Raw genomic sequence first — 15,778 nt, forward strand, 5'->3', positions numbered from 1 at the left:
AAAAAAAAAATCTGGACAATTTCATTAGCCTATGGAGTAACCCACCAAATGTGTCAGTAGGCAACCAAGAGAAAGGATGCAAAAAAGCCACTTCCTATCATCTCAACGTCTTCATCCTCACCCCACCTAGAGAGCAGAAATACGGCAGAAAAATTAGATTTTCCTTCAGCGAAATATCTCCAGCAATCGAAAGTTGAAAAAGGAAAGAAATAAGTAAGACCAGTAGAGAGCATGACAGGCTGAAAAAAAGTGTGGTACTCGGAGGGCTTCTGTTAAGTCTATCTTTTCACATACAGTTCAGATCAGCAATTATAATGTATAGATTTCACCTCTTTTTCTCTCTTTGTCTGTGAAGAGAATGAAAACAGTTCCTGAAGAGACGTGAAAAAAATGGTACTTAAAAGATGAGCCAATTCTTTGGAAAAAATTTAAAAAAAGAAAGAAATGTATATAAACTCAGAATACAGTAACCATGGGACCTATCTCAAGGTAGATGGGAGGCTTGTGGTCTCTCTTGGAATTAATGTTTTGGGGCTTAACCTGACTAAGAGAATGATGCTAAGGTACCTTATCCACATGGTGTCCATTACAGAGCATACTCCCTGATACAGGACCAAATAAAATTAGATAACTTCAATCATCTTACATTAAATTAAATTGCATATGGCTCAATGATTTAAACATAATAAATTCAATAATACACTCTCAGAAAACATGACCAAGTTTTAAAAGTATTAAAGTGGGGAAAGGTATAGTAAAGGCCCTAAAAAACATACAGAGAAAAAGTTAATACATTTGAGTTGCATAAATATGTAATCACTTTGTAAAATATTTCATAAAGTAAGCCAAAAGAGCACCAATCAACCAGGAAAATTTTAACACTTATAATACTGTTAAAGAGCTAACTTTGTAATTTATAAAGAATCTGTACAAATCAGTATGGAAAAAACGAAGACTTCAATTTAAAAAAATAAGCAGATTTTAAAGTCTATCCATGTCTCTACAAATAAGCCAAATCCATTCCTGCAGAGACTAACACACATTGTAAAGCAATTATACCCTAATTAAAAAAAATAAGCAAAGGATATGAAGAGGATTTTCAAGAAAATAAAAGATGAATAAATACAGTATTTTCAACCTCACTCATAAAAAAAGTATTAAAAACTACAAAATATCATCTCATATCACGTTGCCAACATGAAAAATTTAATAATACCTGGTGTTGGGGATGATATGGGGAAATAAGCTAGCTCATAATACTAAAGATAGAAATGTAAATGAGAATAATCGAGAGAAATTCAGCAGTATCTACGAAAACTATAAACATTCAAAAACAAAAGAAAAGTATGAAGACAAAACACAGGAGAATATGAAGGTAGGCAAAAATTTCTTAAGCAGGATATGAAAAGGGCTAATGATAAAGAAAAAACTGATAAATTAGACTATATATATATTATATATATTATAAAAATTAAGATTAAGCAACTGGAATGCTCATATACTGATTATGGGAGTGTAAACGTATATATCCACCTTGGAAAACTGTTGGATTTTGTCTACTGAACCCGAACATTCTAGGTACATCCAAGAAAGAAGAATGCATGTGTCCAGCAAAACACATGTACAAGAATGTTTGCAGCAGCTTTATTTATACTTGTCCACTATGCTGATAACATCTTGCCAATTGGACTCAGGGTACAGGAAATACTCTGGATTCCTTAGTAAGAGAAACACATACCAGACAGCAAAGATACATGGTACAAATTCAGGGGTCTGTCACACAGATGAAGTTTTTAGGGATCTCATGGTCTGGGAAGGAAGAAGGAGCTCTATAGAGGATGGTGCGAGCTGCTCTGCTTTTCAGCCTATGTGGCCTGGCAGAGCCCAAGATACTGGAGGTGTCCTTTGTGGATGGAGTCTCTCAAAAGGCCTAATATTAGAGGCATGTTGCAGATTTTCCAGGATTCTTGTAACAGCAGGACTTTCTGGTGGAGAACTACTTATGTTTGAAAAAAAGGAAGCCCTAAAGAGACTGAGTGCCTGACCACAGGATATCAAGTAACTGACTATGTGGCTGAGTTTCACAACACAAGCTACATGTGATCAGATTCGATGAGTCTTGAGGTCAAGCTGGGCAAGACACACAAATGCTAGAATGGCACCTTCAGATCACATCTCAGTAGGTCCAGAGGTCACACAAGTAATCACATAAAAGGGGTATCAGTCTCAGAACAGGACTAGAATTCCACATCATCTGTCTCCGTTGCACTGTTGCCTCTCCCTGAAATTATACTTATGCTATCAAGGGAATTCCTCATGACTGATAGAGAGAAAAGCAGGAAATAAGGTTTGGTTCACAGATGAGTCAGCTCAGAATATCGGCGCTAACTGAAAATGGACTTTGCCATGCTACAGCCACACTCAACAGTAACCTTGAGTGAAGGGAAATCTGTCCAGTGGGTCATTCTCTGGAGGGGAAACGATCTGAAGTATGGACATATGTGGATCCTTTGAACAGTGGCAGGTGCTTTAGATAGCTGTTCAGGAGTTTGAGGAAGAGGCATATGGACAAATCTTCGGGAGAGCTCACAAACCGTGTGCACCCTTTCGTCTTCTGTTATGCCTAGAGAGCACCCACTGAAGGGGAGGCAGTAAACAACCACTCTGTCTGGCCAGATGGGCAACTCATCCTGTAGACGCTACTGCCTCTGTTCCCAACCACCTCAGTGCTTGCACAACAGCTCCTCAGATGAGCTGGCCATAACAGCTTTTGAGACTATTCAAGTATCAGATAGCAAGGACTCCCTCTCACAAAACTGGATCTAGTTATTGTCCCTGCATGTTGACCTGACTGCCCACAGCATGGACCAGTGCTGAACCTTCAACGTGACGCCATCCTTCAAGAATACTAGCCAGGCACTAGTGGTAGGTTGATTATATCAGATCCCTTCCACCCTCTACTAGTTTATTCTTACTGGGGTTGATACCCACTCTGTGTGGTGTTTGTCTTCCTTCCTAGAGCGTCTCTGGAATCCAGACCGTCTGAGCGATTATAGAATGTATGGTTTACTTGCATGGGATTTCACATGAAAATACATCACACTCAGCTGATCCATTTTAAAGCAAAGGAAGATTTATTGTCCTGGAAGGATCTGGTAAGTCCTGACTCAACAATATCTTAGCCTGGTGATCTTGGCCAAGTCATTCAATCTCTTTGTCTCCGTTTCTCCATCTCTTAAGATGAGGATGACAGGGATCCTGTTAGGATCATGTGAGATGAAGCAATATGTGAAAAAGCCTTTTAGATGCCATCTGGTGTAGCGTTAAGAATGAATTCTGGATATGCAGCTGTGGCCTTCAGGTACATCTTTAGAGAGAAGGGGCATTACTTGTTACAGGGTTTCCCGTCTGGTAAGGGAAAGGAATGTGCCTCCAGCAGCAACTGTGGCCCTGAGACTCTGGGGTTGCTTCTAGTGTTTGGGAGCAGATTCCAGACGGAGGCAGCTTTTTGCTTTCTTTTCTCAGGCAACTTTCATGTACAGTAATCATTCCAAGCTGGTGTGTTCCTTTCATTTTTTTCCAAACACTTGGACCCTGTTCAGTTCCCCCCCACCCCCCAAAAAAAGAACTATGTTGGCGGTTGTCTCTTTCTGGTATAAACTTTCCTAGAGATTCAAGAATTTTCAAGCTTGAAACTGGTTGCCCAAGTCATAAGCCCATGAGAATCAGTGTTCCTAGTTGAAGTTCTGCTTAATCCAGGATGCACAGCAAGTGGGATTTCTGGGAGACCTGACCCATGTCTTGTAAAGGACAGAGTCTGTGAGCACCAGGGGTTTCTGAGTGACCTAAGAGTTGTGTTTCTCAGAGTTTGGAAGCTCTTTAAATATTCAAACATTGACTCATTTTTCTTGAGTTTTCCTTGAACATATTGAGCCAGAAAGTGTTTGGTTAGGTATGTACCTCGGGCTTCTCTGGTGGTTCAAAGGTAAAAAAATATGCCTGCAAAGCAGGAGACACAGAAGACATGGGTTCAATCCCTGGGTTGGGAAAATCCCATGGAGGAGGAAATGGCAACCCACTCCTGTATTCTTGTTGGGGAAATCACATGGACAGAGGAGCCTGGCAGGCTACAGTCCATGGGGTCGCAAAAGAGTTGAACACGATTTAGTGACTAAACAACAACAACCACCAAAAGTACCAGCCATTTTAGCTTTAATATTCCAAAAACTTCCATTCTCCTGTGTCAGACTTCAAAGGACAGTGCAGACTAGTCAGAATTTAAAGCTAGATGGCATCAGGTCAAATCATTAAAAAAATTACCCTGCTGTGGAATCAAGGATTTCTAGGGGTTGGATGGGAGAAGGTAGAGAGGGTTTGGAGGAAAGTGCCTCCTAAGATAATCTCAGATGAGAGAGTGAAGGACACAGGAAAGCTCCCTCCTACTCTCTGGGACAGTACGAGTAGGGCTCAGGGCATGAGGGCTGATAGCCAGGAAGGAATATGCTCTGGCCCCCTAAGGATCATAATTTCAAGAGTTGTGAAGTGAGCAGGCAAAGGGTTCCACTGTGCCAGCACCGAGGTGACTTGGTAAAGTAAGAGGTGACGTTGGGGGATCAGTTTATATTGCCCACTCTTCAAGACCACTCCTTCCAATGAGCTATGAGGAAATCCCACGGGCCCTTCTCTAGCTCACCTAGAGTCACCCGTGCAAAGAGCAGGCCACAGGCAATCGCCCAGTCACAGTGCATAAGGCAGGGGCAGGATCAGTCTCTCTGTGAGGCTGGGCCTGCTCAGGGGACTGGCGGGACACTGTCTCATAAGCAGGAACCCACCAGGAATTGAACTCAAACAACTAGCCCAGGACTCCAGCAGTGACGACTTCATCACCCAGGTGGGAGTCTGGATGCAGGGGGAGTCAACTGAAATCTGCCGAGGTGCTAATGATAAGCTGGTGAAGAAACAGATAGAGGGAGAGAATAAATTCACTTAAAAAATTCACAAACCGAGATTACAAAACAAACAAAGCAGCTAATGTCAAACAGACGGCAAAATTATAAATTCATTCCTCCCCAAATAACTAGACTTTTGATAAACATGTTTAGGATTATCAAAGAGACATGAAGAGATACTATCCACAAATAAAATAAGAAACTATGAAAAATTTAGAAGTTAAATAAGAAAATATAGAGAAGAGTGAACTGAAAATCTTAGAAATTATACATATACACACACACATATATATACATATAAATATATACATAAATATTATACATATATAATTTTGTTTTATGTGTATGTTGCATATATTATATATAATACATGTTATACATGTAGTAATATATTACATATGTATATTCATCTTATATGTATATATGCATATAGTCAATAAGAATGATAAAATCTGATTATAGTAAGATAAGTTGTGTGTTGAAAGATACTTCTGAGGAATTTACCTACATTAAGCACAAAGAAAAAAATTAAAATATATGAAAGAACAATTAAAATATATAGTGAAGAGTTTGAGAGACTTCAACAAATGTCTGATGGATGTTTCAAAAAAAGTGAAGAGAGAAAATAATATTTACTGTGATAATGACAGATACTTTTCAGAACTGAAAAAAGCTTGAATTCTTTGATCTAAAAAAGAGAAAAATAACAAATAAAAACAAAAGAAATAAAAACAAACCTATAGCTAGGTATAGCATGTATGCGTGCATGCTCTGTCTTGTCTGAATCTTTGCAACCCCATGGACTGCAACCCCACCAGGCTCCTCTGTCCATGGGATTCTCCAAGCAAGAATACTGGAGTGGGTTGCCATTCCCTTCTCCGGGGGATCTTCCTGACCCAAGGATGGAACCTGGGTCTCCTGGGTTGCAGGCGGATTCTTCACCACTGAGCCACCAAGGAAGCCCAGATATAGCATAATGAAACTGAAAAACAGTAAGTATGAATAAAAATTCAACCCCCAAAGAAAAAATCCCATATAATCTACAAAAAGTGAGGGGAGGGAACAGTATTCTCATTAGAAACAGCTGATGACAAAAGACAGTGGATAATATGTTCAATATTTTGAGAGAAAATACACATTGGCCTAGAAACTTACAATTAGGTAAACCATAATTCAAAAGTAAACATTTTTTAAGACATTTTCAGAGATGTAAATTTCTAGAGGATTTATTACTGATTCTAATTGAAAAAGTGATTACAGGATGAATTTTAACAAGAAAAGTGAGCTTGGAAGGAAGACACGTGGCTTAAAAAACTGGAGGTGCATAAAGCAGTAAGGAAAATATGGAGACACACAACTTGATAAATGTTCTGAAAACGTAATCCTCTAACTAAGACTAACCAGCAATAACAAAGTGTGTGTGCAGGTGTGTGTGTATATTCTGATAACAGAATATTAAAGCACTATATTTTTCAGAGAGGACTACAACGATATATATTAACTTCAGATTTTGAAATAAAAGTTATTTTAAAAATATAGTGTACTACTATGAAGGATAGAGGGATATATTCTAGAGCTTCCATGAAAGCAGGGGATATAAGAAAATGCAGATAATTTTATCAGTTTAATAGGAGGCAAGAAAACAGGAAAATAAAGAAAGAAAAATGAAATAAACAGAAAATATATGAAGGAAATACAAAGAGAATATAAATATATAGTAATCACAGCAAGTGTAAATGGATTAAACTCACTTACTGAAATTCAGTCTATCATGTTGAATATATGCAGTTACAAGAGACCCAACTAAAATTAAAAGAAAAAAAACCCTCAGATTTATTTAAAATAAAGTATTGAAAAATATATCAGGCAAATGACCAAAGGGTATATAAATGTTAATATAAAATGAAGTAAAATAGAATGTAAGATAACAAGCTTTAATAGAGATAAAGAACATTGAACCAAGAAAATATAAAAATAAATTTGTGAGTATTTAATAACATAGCCTTGAACTATATAGAGCAAAAACTGAATTACATGGTGATATTGATGAATTATAAATTAAAATGAAACAATATGGTGAATTAACCATTCATTTAAAAATTTAAAACTTAAAAAAATTCTATAAATTGATTATGATTATGTAAATATATGGTACAGAAGAAATTATAGATGTTATGTTGTGCTTCTCTCTCTATAGACAGAGAAGCCTGGTGGGCTACAGTCCATAGGGTCAGATGTAGAGTTGGACACGACTGAAGTGACTGAGCATGCACGCACATGTTGTGCTTAAAAAAATAAATCTAATGTCCATCAATAGGTAAATGCATAAAGAGGATATGGTATATGTAAATACACACATACATACACACACAATGGCATATAACTCAGACATAAAGAATGAAATAATGCCATTTTTAGTAACATGGACAGACCTAGAGATTGTCATACTGAGTGAATTAATTCAGAAAGAGAAAAGACAAATATCATATGATATCACCTATATGTGGCATCTAAAAAGATAATACAAATGAAGTAATTTACAGAAGAGAAACAGACTCATAGACATAGCAAACAAATTTATGGTTACTAAAGTGGAATGGGGGGCAGGGGATGACATGGATTGGGAACTAGGGATTAACAGATGCAAAGTATTATATATGAAATGGGTAAGCAACAAGATCCTACTGTATAGCACAGGGAACTGTATTCAATATTGCAGAATAACATATATCAAAAAGAATTTGAGAAAGGTTTACAATGGAAAGAATTTCAGAAAGGTGTATATATATATATATATATATATATGGTATATATATACATATATACACACACACATATCACTGAATCACTTTGCTGTACAGCTGAAACACTGTAAATCAACGGTACTTAGATTTAAAAAAAAACCCTCTCGCACCCTAAATCTAGACCCTGAGTCCTGTATACTCAAGGGAAAGAGGCACACAGAGGGGCTGGAGAAGAAACCAAGCAGCAGCGTGGACAAGGACTACAACCCAGAGGAACAAGACTGGGCCTGCCTTACGAGCTCATCATAGGGAATGCAGAGAGAGGAGTGTGAGGACCACAGGGAAGGGGTCCTGGGGGATTCAGTCAGCGAGACACAGCCCCTGTGCAGAGGAGGGAATGCGGGGTAAAAAGAAAAAGAAATGCTGAAAGTGTCCGTGTGTGTGTGTGTGTGTGTATACACGTGTGCATGGGTCAGAGGTGGAGGTGGAGGTTTCCTTCCATTGTGTATTATTACATGAGAGAAGGAACAAGTGTTTCTCTAATACTCAGATTTTAAAAATCAAGGTTTCTCAATCTAATGTATATTGAATGCTTACAAAAGCAAAAAGCACGTGGCTGGGTGCTCTATATGCCGCAAAGACGACAAACTCTCTTCTCATGGAGGAGCTGACAATCTGATGGGACAAAAGCAAGAACAGAATCTGAGCTGGAAGGATGTTCATTATCCTTATGACAGTGCACTCAGCTGAGAGAACATCAATGGATATAAATAGTTTTAAAACAAGTTCTTAAAGTTTTAAACACAAAGGTATTGTGATACTTCTAATACTGTTCTTAAGAGTTCGCTGACTCTGTAACTTGATCCTGCTAAGTCACTTCAGTCGTGTCCGACTCTGTGCGACCCCATGGACGGCAGCCCACCAGGCTCCCCCCGTCCCTGGGATTCTCCAGGCAAGAACACTGGAGTGGGTTGCCATTTCCCTCTCCAATGCATGGAAGTGAAAAGTGAAAGTGAAGTTGCTCAGTTGTGTCCGACTCTTAGTGACCCCATGGACTGCAGCCTACAGGCTCCTCCGTCATATCTGAAATAAGGATATTGTGAAAGCAACTGATATGATTACTTGCGTTCATTAAAAACAAAAACAAAAACAAGCTACCTTTTGAACTGCCTGTTACACAATCTAAAATCTTCCTATTATTTAAACACACATAAGCAAGGTGAAAAGACAGCCTTCAGAATGGGAGAAAATAATAGCAAATGAAGCAACTGACAAACAACTAATCTCAAAAATATGCAAGCAACTCCTACAGCTCAATTCCAGAAAAATAAATGACCCAATCAAAAAATGGGCCAAAGAACTAAATAGACATTTCTCCTAAGAAGACATACAGATGGCTAACAAACACATGAAAAGATGCTCAACTTCACTCATTATCAGAGAAATGCAAATCAAAACCACTATGAGGTACCATTTCATGCCAGTCAGAATGGCTGCGATCCAAAAGTCTACAAGCAATAAATGCTGGAGAGGGTGTGGAGAAAAGGGAACCCTCTTACACTGTTGGTGGGAATGCAAACTAGTACAGCCACTATGGAGAACAGTGTGGAGATTCCTTAAAAAACTGGAAATAGAACTGCCATACAACCCAGCAATCCCAATGCTGGGCATACACACCAAGGAAACCAGAATTGAAAGAGACACATGTACCCCAATGTTCATCGCAGCACTGTTTATAATAGCCAGGACATGGAAGCAACCTAGATGTCCATCAGCAGATGAATGGATAAGAAAGCTGTAGTACATATACACAATGGAGTACTACTCAGCCATTAAAAAGAATACATTTGAATCAGTTCTAATGAGGTGGATGAAACTGGAGCCTATTATACAGAGTGAAGTAAGCCAGAAAGAAAAACACCAATACAGTATACTAATGCATATATATGGAATTTAGAAAGATGGTAACAATAACCCTGTATACGAGACAGCAAAAGAGACACTGATGTATAGGACAGTCTTTTGGACTCTGTGGGAGAGGGAGAGGGTGGGACGATTTGGGAGAATGGCATTGAAACATGTATAATATCATATATGAAACGAGTCACCAGTCCAGGTTCGATGCATGATACTGGATGCTCGGGGCTGGTACACTGGGATGACCCAGAGGGATGGTATGGGGAGGGAGGAGGGAGGAGGGTTCCGGATGAGGAACACGTGTATACCTGTGGCGGATTCATGTTGATATATGGCAAAACCAATACAATAGTGTAAAGTTAAAAAAAAACAAAACACACATTATTTACATTTCAGTTAGGACAATACTGAAAGGAAACAATGGTTTTCAAATTTGGTCCCTGGATCAGTCACTTTAACATCACCTGAAACTTCTTAAAGACAAGTTCTCAGGTAACATGACCTACTGAATTAGGTACTCTCGGGGTGGAGTCCAAAATCTGCAGCTTGACAAGCCCTTCAGATGAATTCTAAAGTATGCTAAGATTTAGGCAGAATATATTTCTATGTATATACACGTAACTGAATCACTATGCTATGCGCCAGAAACTAACACAACATTGCAAATCAGCTATATTTCAATTAAAAAAACAAAAACAAAAACTGCCTTCTGGTTTTAGCTTTGACTGAATGGTTGGATGGCATCATTGACATGAGTTTGAGCAAACTCCAGGAGATAGTGAAGGACAGGGAAGTCTGGCATGCTGTAGTCCATGAGGTTGCAAAGAATCGGACACCACTGAGCTTGGAAATAGTTGCTCTTCTCTTCTCCTTACAACAAGAAAAATACTGAATGAAATGAAAGTCAGTGACTTTTCTTGGACCCATCAAAGAACTTACAAAGCAAACTGTCATCCTGAAATCTGCATGTACAAGCAAATTTAAAAAATCATAGTTGAAATCCACTTATCTGAATGGTAATTTTGATAAAATGCTAGAAGGTGAGTATTAACTAGCATGAGAATGAGAAACTTTCAGTCTTAGAGGGGTCCCCACACTTACATGGGTTTTATCTCCAGGAAACTCTTGGTAAAGAACTAAGAAAATTCTGCCTTACAGCTGGGGCAAAGGGAGGAGCAAAGTAATCATTCTGAAATAAACTTTTAGACCTGTTCATTACAAAGGCCTACTTTCCAGGAGAAAAGGCTACCAGAGTCTTACTTCACCCACTGCAAATGGCATTTACCCAACTCAAGTTCCCTTCATCCTTTCTGTCTTACCTAAGGGTTAGGGTTAGGGCTTAAGGTTTGGGTTAGGGTTAGGGAGACCCCACACAGACCGAGACAGAACTGTGTTTGAGTGTCTCCTGAGGAGGTATGGGTCAGCAGTGGACTGGGTCAGAGGAGTGGGTTGGCGGTGGCCCGCTGCAGGGTTGGGGTCGCTGAGTAGCAGTGCCTGCATGGGACCTTTTGAAGGAGGCCACCATTATCTTCATTACCTCCACCATAGTTTGGCCTCAGGTCAAATAACAGGGAAGGAACATAGCCCCACCCATCAACAGAAAATTGGATTAAATATTTACTGAGCATGGACCCACCCATCAGAACAAGACCCAGTTCCCCTCTCAGTCAGTCTCTCCCATCAGGAAACTTCCATAAGCCTGTGATCCTTCTCCATAAGAGGGCAGACAGACCGAAATCACAATGGCAGAAAACTAACCAATCTGATCACATGGTACACAGCCTTGTGTAACTCAGTGAAACTGAGCCGTGCCATGTAGGGCCACCCAAGATGGACAGGTCATGGTGGAGAGTTCTGACAAAACGTGGTCCACTGGAGAAGGGAATGGCAAACCACTTCAGTATTCTTGCCTTGAGAACCCCATAAACAGTATGAAAAGGCAAAAAGACAGGACACTGAAAGACGAACTCCCCAGGTCAGTAGGTGCCCAATATGCTACTGGAGGTCAGTGGAGAAATAACTGCAGAAAGAATAAAGAGAGCCAAAGCAAAATAATAATAATACCCAGTTGTGGATGTGACTGGTGATGGAAGTAAAGTCTGATGCTATAAAGATCCATATTGCATAGGAACCTGGAACATGAGGTTCGTGAATCAAGGCAAATTGGAAGTGGTCAAATGGGAGATGGCAAGAGTGAACATCGACATTTTAGGAATCAGCGAACTAAACTGGACTGGAAATGGTGAATTTAACTCAGATGACCATTATATCTACTACGGTGGGCCAGAATCCTTTAGAAGAAATGGAATAGCCATCGTAGTCAACAAAAGAGTCTGAAATACAGTACTTGGATGCAATCTCAAAAACGACAGAATGATATCTGTTCATTTTCAAGGCAAACTGTTCAATATCATGTTAATTCAAGCCTATGCCCCTACCAGTAATGCTGAAGAAGCTGAAGTTGAGCAGTTCTATGAAGACCTACAAGACCTTCTAGAACTAACACCTGAAAAAGATGTCCTTTTCATTATAGGGGACTGGAATGCAAAAGTAGGAAGTCAGGAAATACCTGGATAACAGGCAAATTTGGCCTTGGAGTAAAGAATGAAGTAGGGCAAAGGCTAACAGAGTTTTGCCAAGAGAACGCATTGGTCATAGCAAACACCCTCTTCCAACAACACAAGAGAAGACTCTACACATGGATATCACCAGATGGTCGACACAAAACCAGATTATGTTCTTTGCAGCCAAAGATGGAGAAGCTATACAGTCAGCAAAAACAAGACTAGGAGCTGATTGTGGCTCAGATCATGAATTCCTTATTGCCAAATTCAGACTGATATTGAAGAAAGTAGGGAAAACCACTAGACCATTTAGGTATGACCTAAATCAAATACCTTATGATTATAAAGTGGAAGTGACAAATAATTCAAGGGGTTAGATCTGATAGACAGAGTGCCTGAAGAACTATGGATGAAGGTTCATGATATTGTACGAGAGGTAGTGATCAAGACCATCCCCAGGAAAAAGAAATGCAAAAAGGCAAAATGGCTGTCTGAGGAGGCCTTACAAATAGCAGTAAAAAGAAGAGAAGCAAAAGGCAAAGGAGAAAAGGAAAGATATACCCATTTGAATGCAGAGTTCCAAAGAATAGCAAGGAGAGATAAGAAAGCCTTCCTCAGCGATCAGTGCAAAGAAATAGAGGAAAACAATAGAATAGGAAAGACTAGAGATCTCTTCAAGAAAATTACAGATACCAAGGGAACATTTCATGCAAAGATGGGTGCAATAAAGGACAGAAATGGTCTGGACCTAACAGAAGCAGAAGATATTAAGAAGAGAAGAACTATACAAAAAAGATCTTCATGACCCAGATACTCATGATGGTGTGATCACTCACCTAGAGCCAGACATCCTGGAATGCGAAGTCAAGTGGACCTTAGGAAGCATCATTACAAACAAAGCTAGTGAAGGTGATGGAATTCCAGTTGAGCTATTTAAAAGTGCTGCACTCAATATGCCAGCAAATTTGGAAAACTCATCAGTGGCCACAGGACTGGAAAAGGTCCATTTTCATTCCAATCCCAAAGAAAGGCAGTGCCAAAGAATGCTCGAACTACTGCACAATTGCACTCATCTCACATGCTAGCAAAGTAATGCTCAAAATTCTCCAAGCCAGGTTTCAACAGTATGTGAACTGTGAACTTCTGGATGTTCAAGCTGAATTTAGAAAAGGCAGAGGAACTAGAGATCAAATTGCCAATATCCACTGGATCATCAAAAAAGTGAGAGAGTTCCAGAAAAACATCTATTTCTGCTTTATTGACTATGCCAAAGCCTTTGTGCAGATCACAACAGACTGTGGACAATTCTTCAAGAGATAGGAATACCAGACAATCTGACCTGCCTCCTGAGAAATCTGTATGCAAGTCAAGAAGCAACAGTTAGAACTGGACATGGAACTACACAGAGTGGTTCCAAATTGGGAAAGGAGTACATCAAGGCTGTCTATTTTCACCCTGCTTATTTAACTTATATGCAGAGTACATCATGAGAAATGTTGGGCTGGATGAAGCACAAGCTGGAGTCAAGATTGCCGGGAGTATCAATAACCTCCGATATGCAGATGACACCACCCTTATGGCAGAAAGTGAAGAACTAAAGAGCCTCTTGATGAAAGTGAAAGAGGAGAGTTAAAAAGTTGGCTTAAAGCTCAACATTCAGAAAACGAGATCATGGCATCCGGTCCCATCACTTCATGGCAAATAGATGGGGAAACAGTGGTTGACTTTATTTTTTGGGGCTCCAAAATCAGTGCGGATGGTGACTGCAGCTGTGAAATTAAAAGATGCTTGCTCCTTGGAAGAAAAGTTATGACCAACCTAGACAGCATATTAAAAAACAGAGACATTACTTTGCCAACAAAGGTCCATCTAGTCAAAGCCATGGTTTTTCTAGTAGTCATGTATAGATGTGAGAGTTGGACTATAAAGAAATCTGAGCACAGAAGAATTGATGCTTTTGAACTGTGGTGTTGGAGAAGACTCTTGAGAGTCCCTTGGACTGCAAGGAGATCCAACCAGTCCATCCTAAAGGATATTAGTCCTGAATATTCATTGGAAGGACTCATGTTGAAGCTGAAACTCCAATACTTTGGCCACCTGATGCAAAGAACTGATTCATTTTCAAAGACCCTGATGGTGGGAAAGATTGAAGGTGGGAGGAGAATGGGATGACAGAGGATGAGATGGTTGGATGGCACCACCAACTCAACAGACATGAGTTTGAGTAAACTCTTGGAGTTGGTGATGGACAGGGAGGCCTGGCGTGCTGCAGTCCATGGGATCACAAAGAGTCGAACACAACTGTGTGACTGAACTGAACTGAACTGAAGGGTTTAGGAGCTAAGAAACAGCTGTGAGTCACAGCTCAGGGACATGGTTCCACTAAAAGACTGCTATTTAATTATAAGATTATAGAATGCTTTCCCTCCCCCATACCTTAGCACCACATGAACAGGCTTCCAGGCTAGTCACAGTGGATTATAGTTAAAAAGAACTTAAAAATACAGACTGTATTTAAGGGGGATACAAAAACAAGAACTCTAGAGAAGTTTAAAGCTTCCGAAACCTCCAGCTCATACATTCCCAGAGCTCAGTATTTTAATTTTCTAAGGCTACTGAAATAAATTACCACAAATTGAATGGTGTAAACAACAGAAATGCGTTGTCTCAGAGTTCTGGAGCCTAGAACTCCAAAATCAAGCCGTGGAGAGGGTTGGTTTCTTTTGAGGGTGTGAAGGGGCGTCTGTTTCATGCCTCTCTTCTGTCTTCTGGAGGCCTAAGTTGCTCCTTGGCTTGTACACAGTTCCCTGGTGTCTTCACACAGCCCTCCTTATACGTGTCTGTATTTTCACGTGGTGTTCTCTTTATAAGGACACCGGACATGAGATAGAGGTCCACTCTATTCTGGTATTACCTAATTATAACTAGTTACATCTGCCATGACTCTATTTAAGAGGTCATATTTCTAGGTATCAGAAATTACTAGGAGTTAGGACTGAAGGTGGGCTTCTTAGGTGGTGCTAGTGGTAAAGAACCCGCCTGGCAGTGCAGGAGACCTAAGAGCCATGGGTTTGATCCCTGGGTTAGGAAGATCCCTGGAGGAGGGCACAGCAACCCACTCCAGTACTCTTGCCTGGAGAACCTCATAGAGGAGCCTGGAGGGCTACAGTCCATAAGGTCACAAAGAGCTGGCTATGACTGAAGCGTCTGAGCACACAGTGCAGGACTCAGCATGTGAAGTTTGGGATGGGGCACAATTCAACCCATAATACAGACTAATAAAGGGAAAAAACTTAAACGGATAATATTGAAAGAGAGGGCATCACTGCTTATCCCACTGACAGGAGAAAAGGTAAAAGAGGAATACCACAAACAACTCTATAATTACAAATTTGGTGTCTTTGATGACATAGACCGATTCCTTGCAATATACAAATTATTAAAACTCACACAAGGAGAAATAGATAATATAAACTGGCCGATATTTTAAGATATCAAATCAATAATTAATAACCTTCCAAAAAAGAAAAGACATGCCTAGATGCTTTTACTGGAGAAAGCAATGGCACCCGACTCCAGTACTCTTGCCTGGAAAATCCCATGA

The 15,778-nt window shown here is 39.8% G+C and overlaps 1 long non-coding RNA gene across 1 annotated transcript in view; it reads left to right on the top strand.

Moving 5' to 3' along the window:
- The first annotated feature begins 1,526 nt into the window (after positions 1–1,526).
- Positions 1,527–15,778, top strand: part of LOC102404834 — a 36,767-nt gene continuing 22,515 nt past the window's right edge. The window contains exons 1-2 of the long non-coding RNA XR_329272.4: positions 1,527–2,925; positions 3,020–3,155. This is a non-coding gene — a long non-coding RNA (uncharacterized LOC102404834). The remainder of the gene's footprint in view (positions 2,926–3,019; positions 3,156–15,778) is intronic.

Source organism: Bubalus bubalis, chromosome 8, assembly GCF_019923935.1.
Source record: "Bubalus bubalis isolate 160015118507 breed Murrah chromosome 8, NDDB_SH_1, whole genome shotgun sequence".
Taxonomy (NCBI): Eukaryota; Metazoa; Chordata; class Mammalia; order Artiodactyla; family Bovidae; genus Bubalus; species Bubalus bubalis.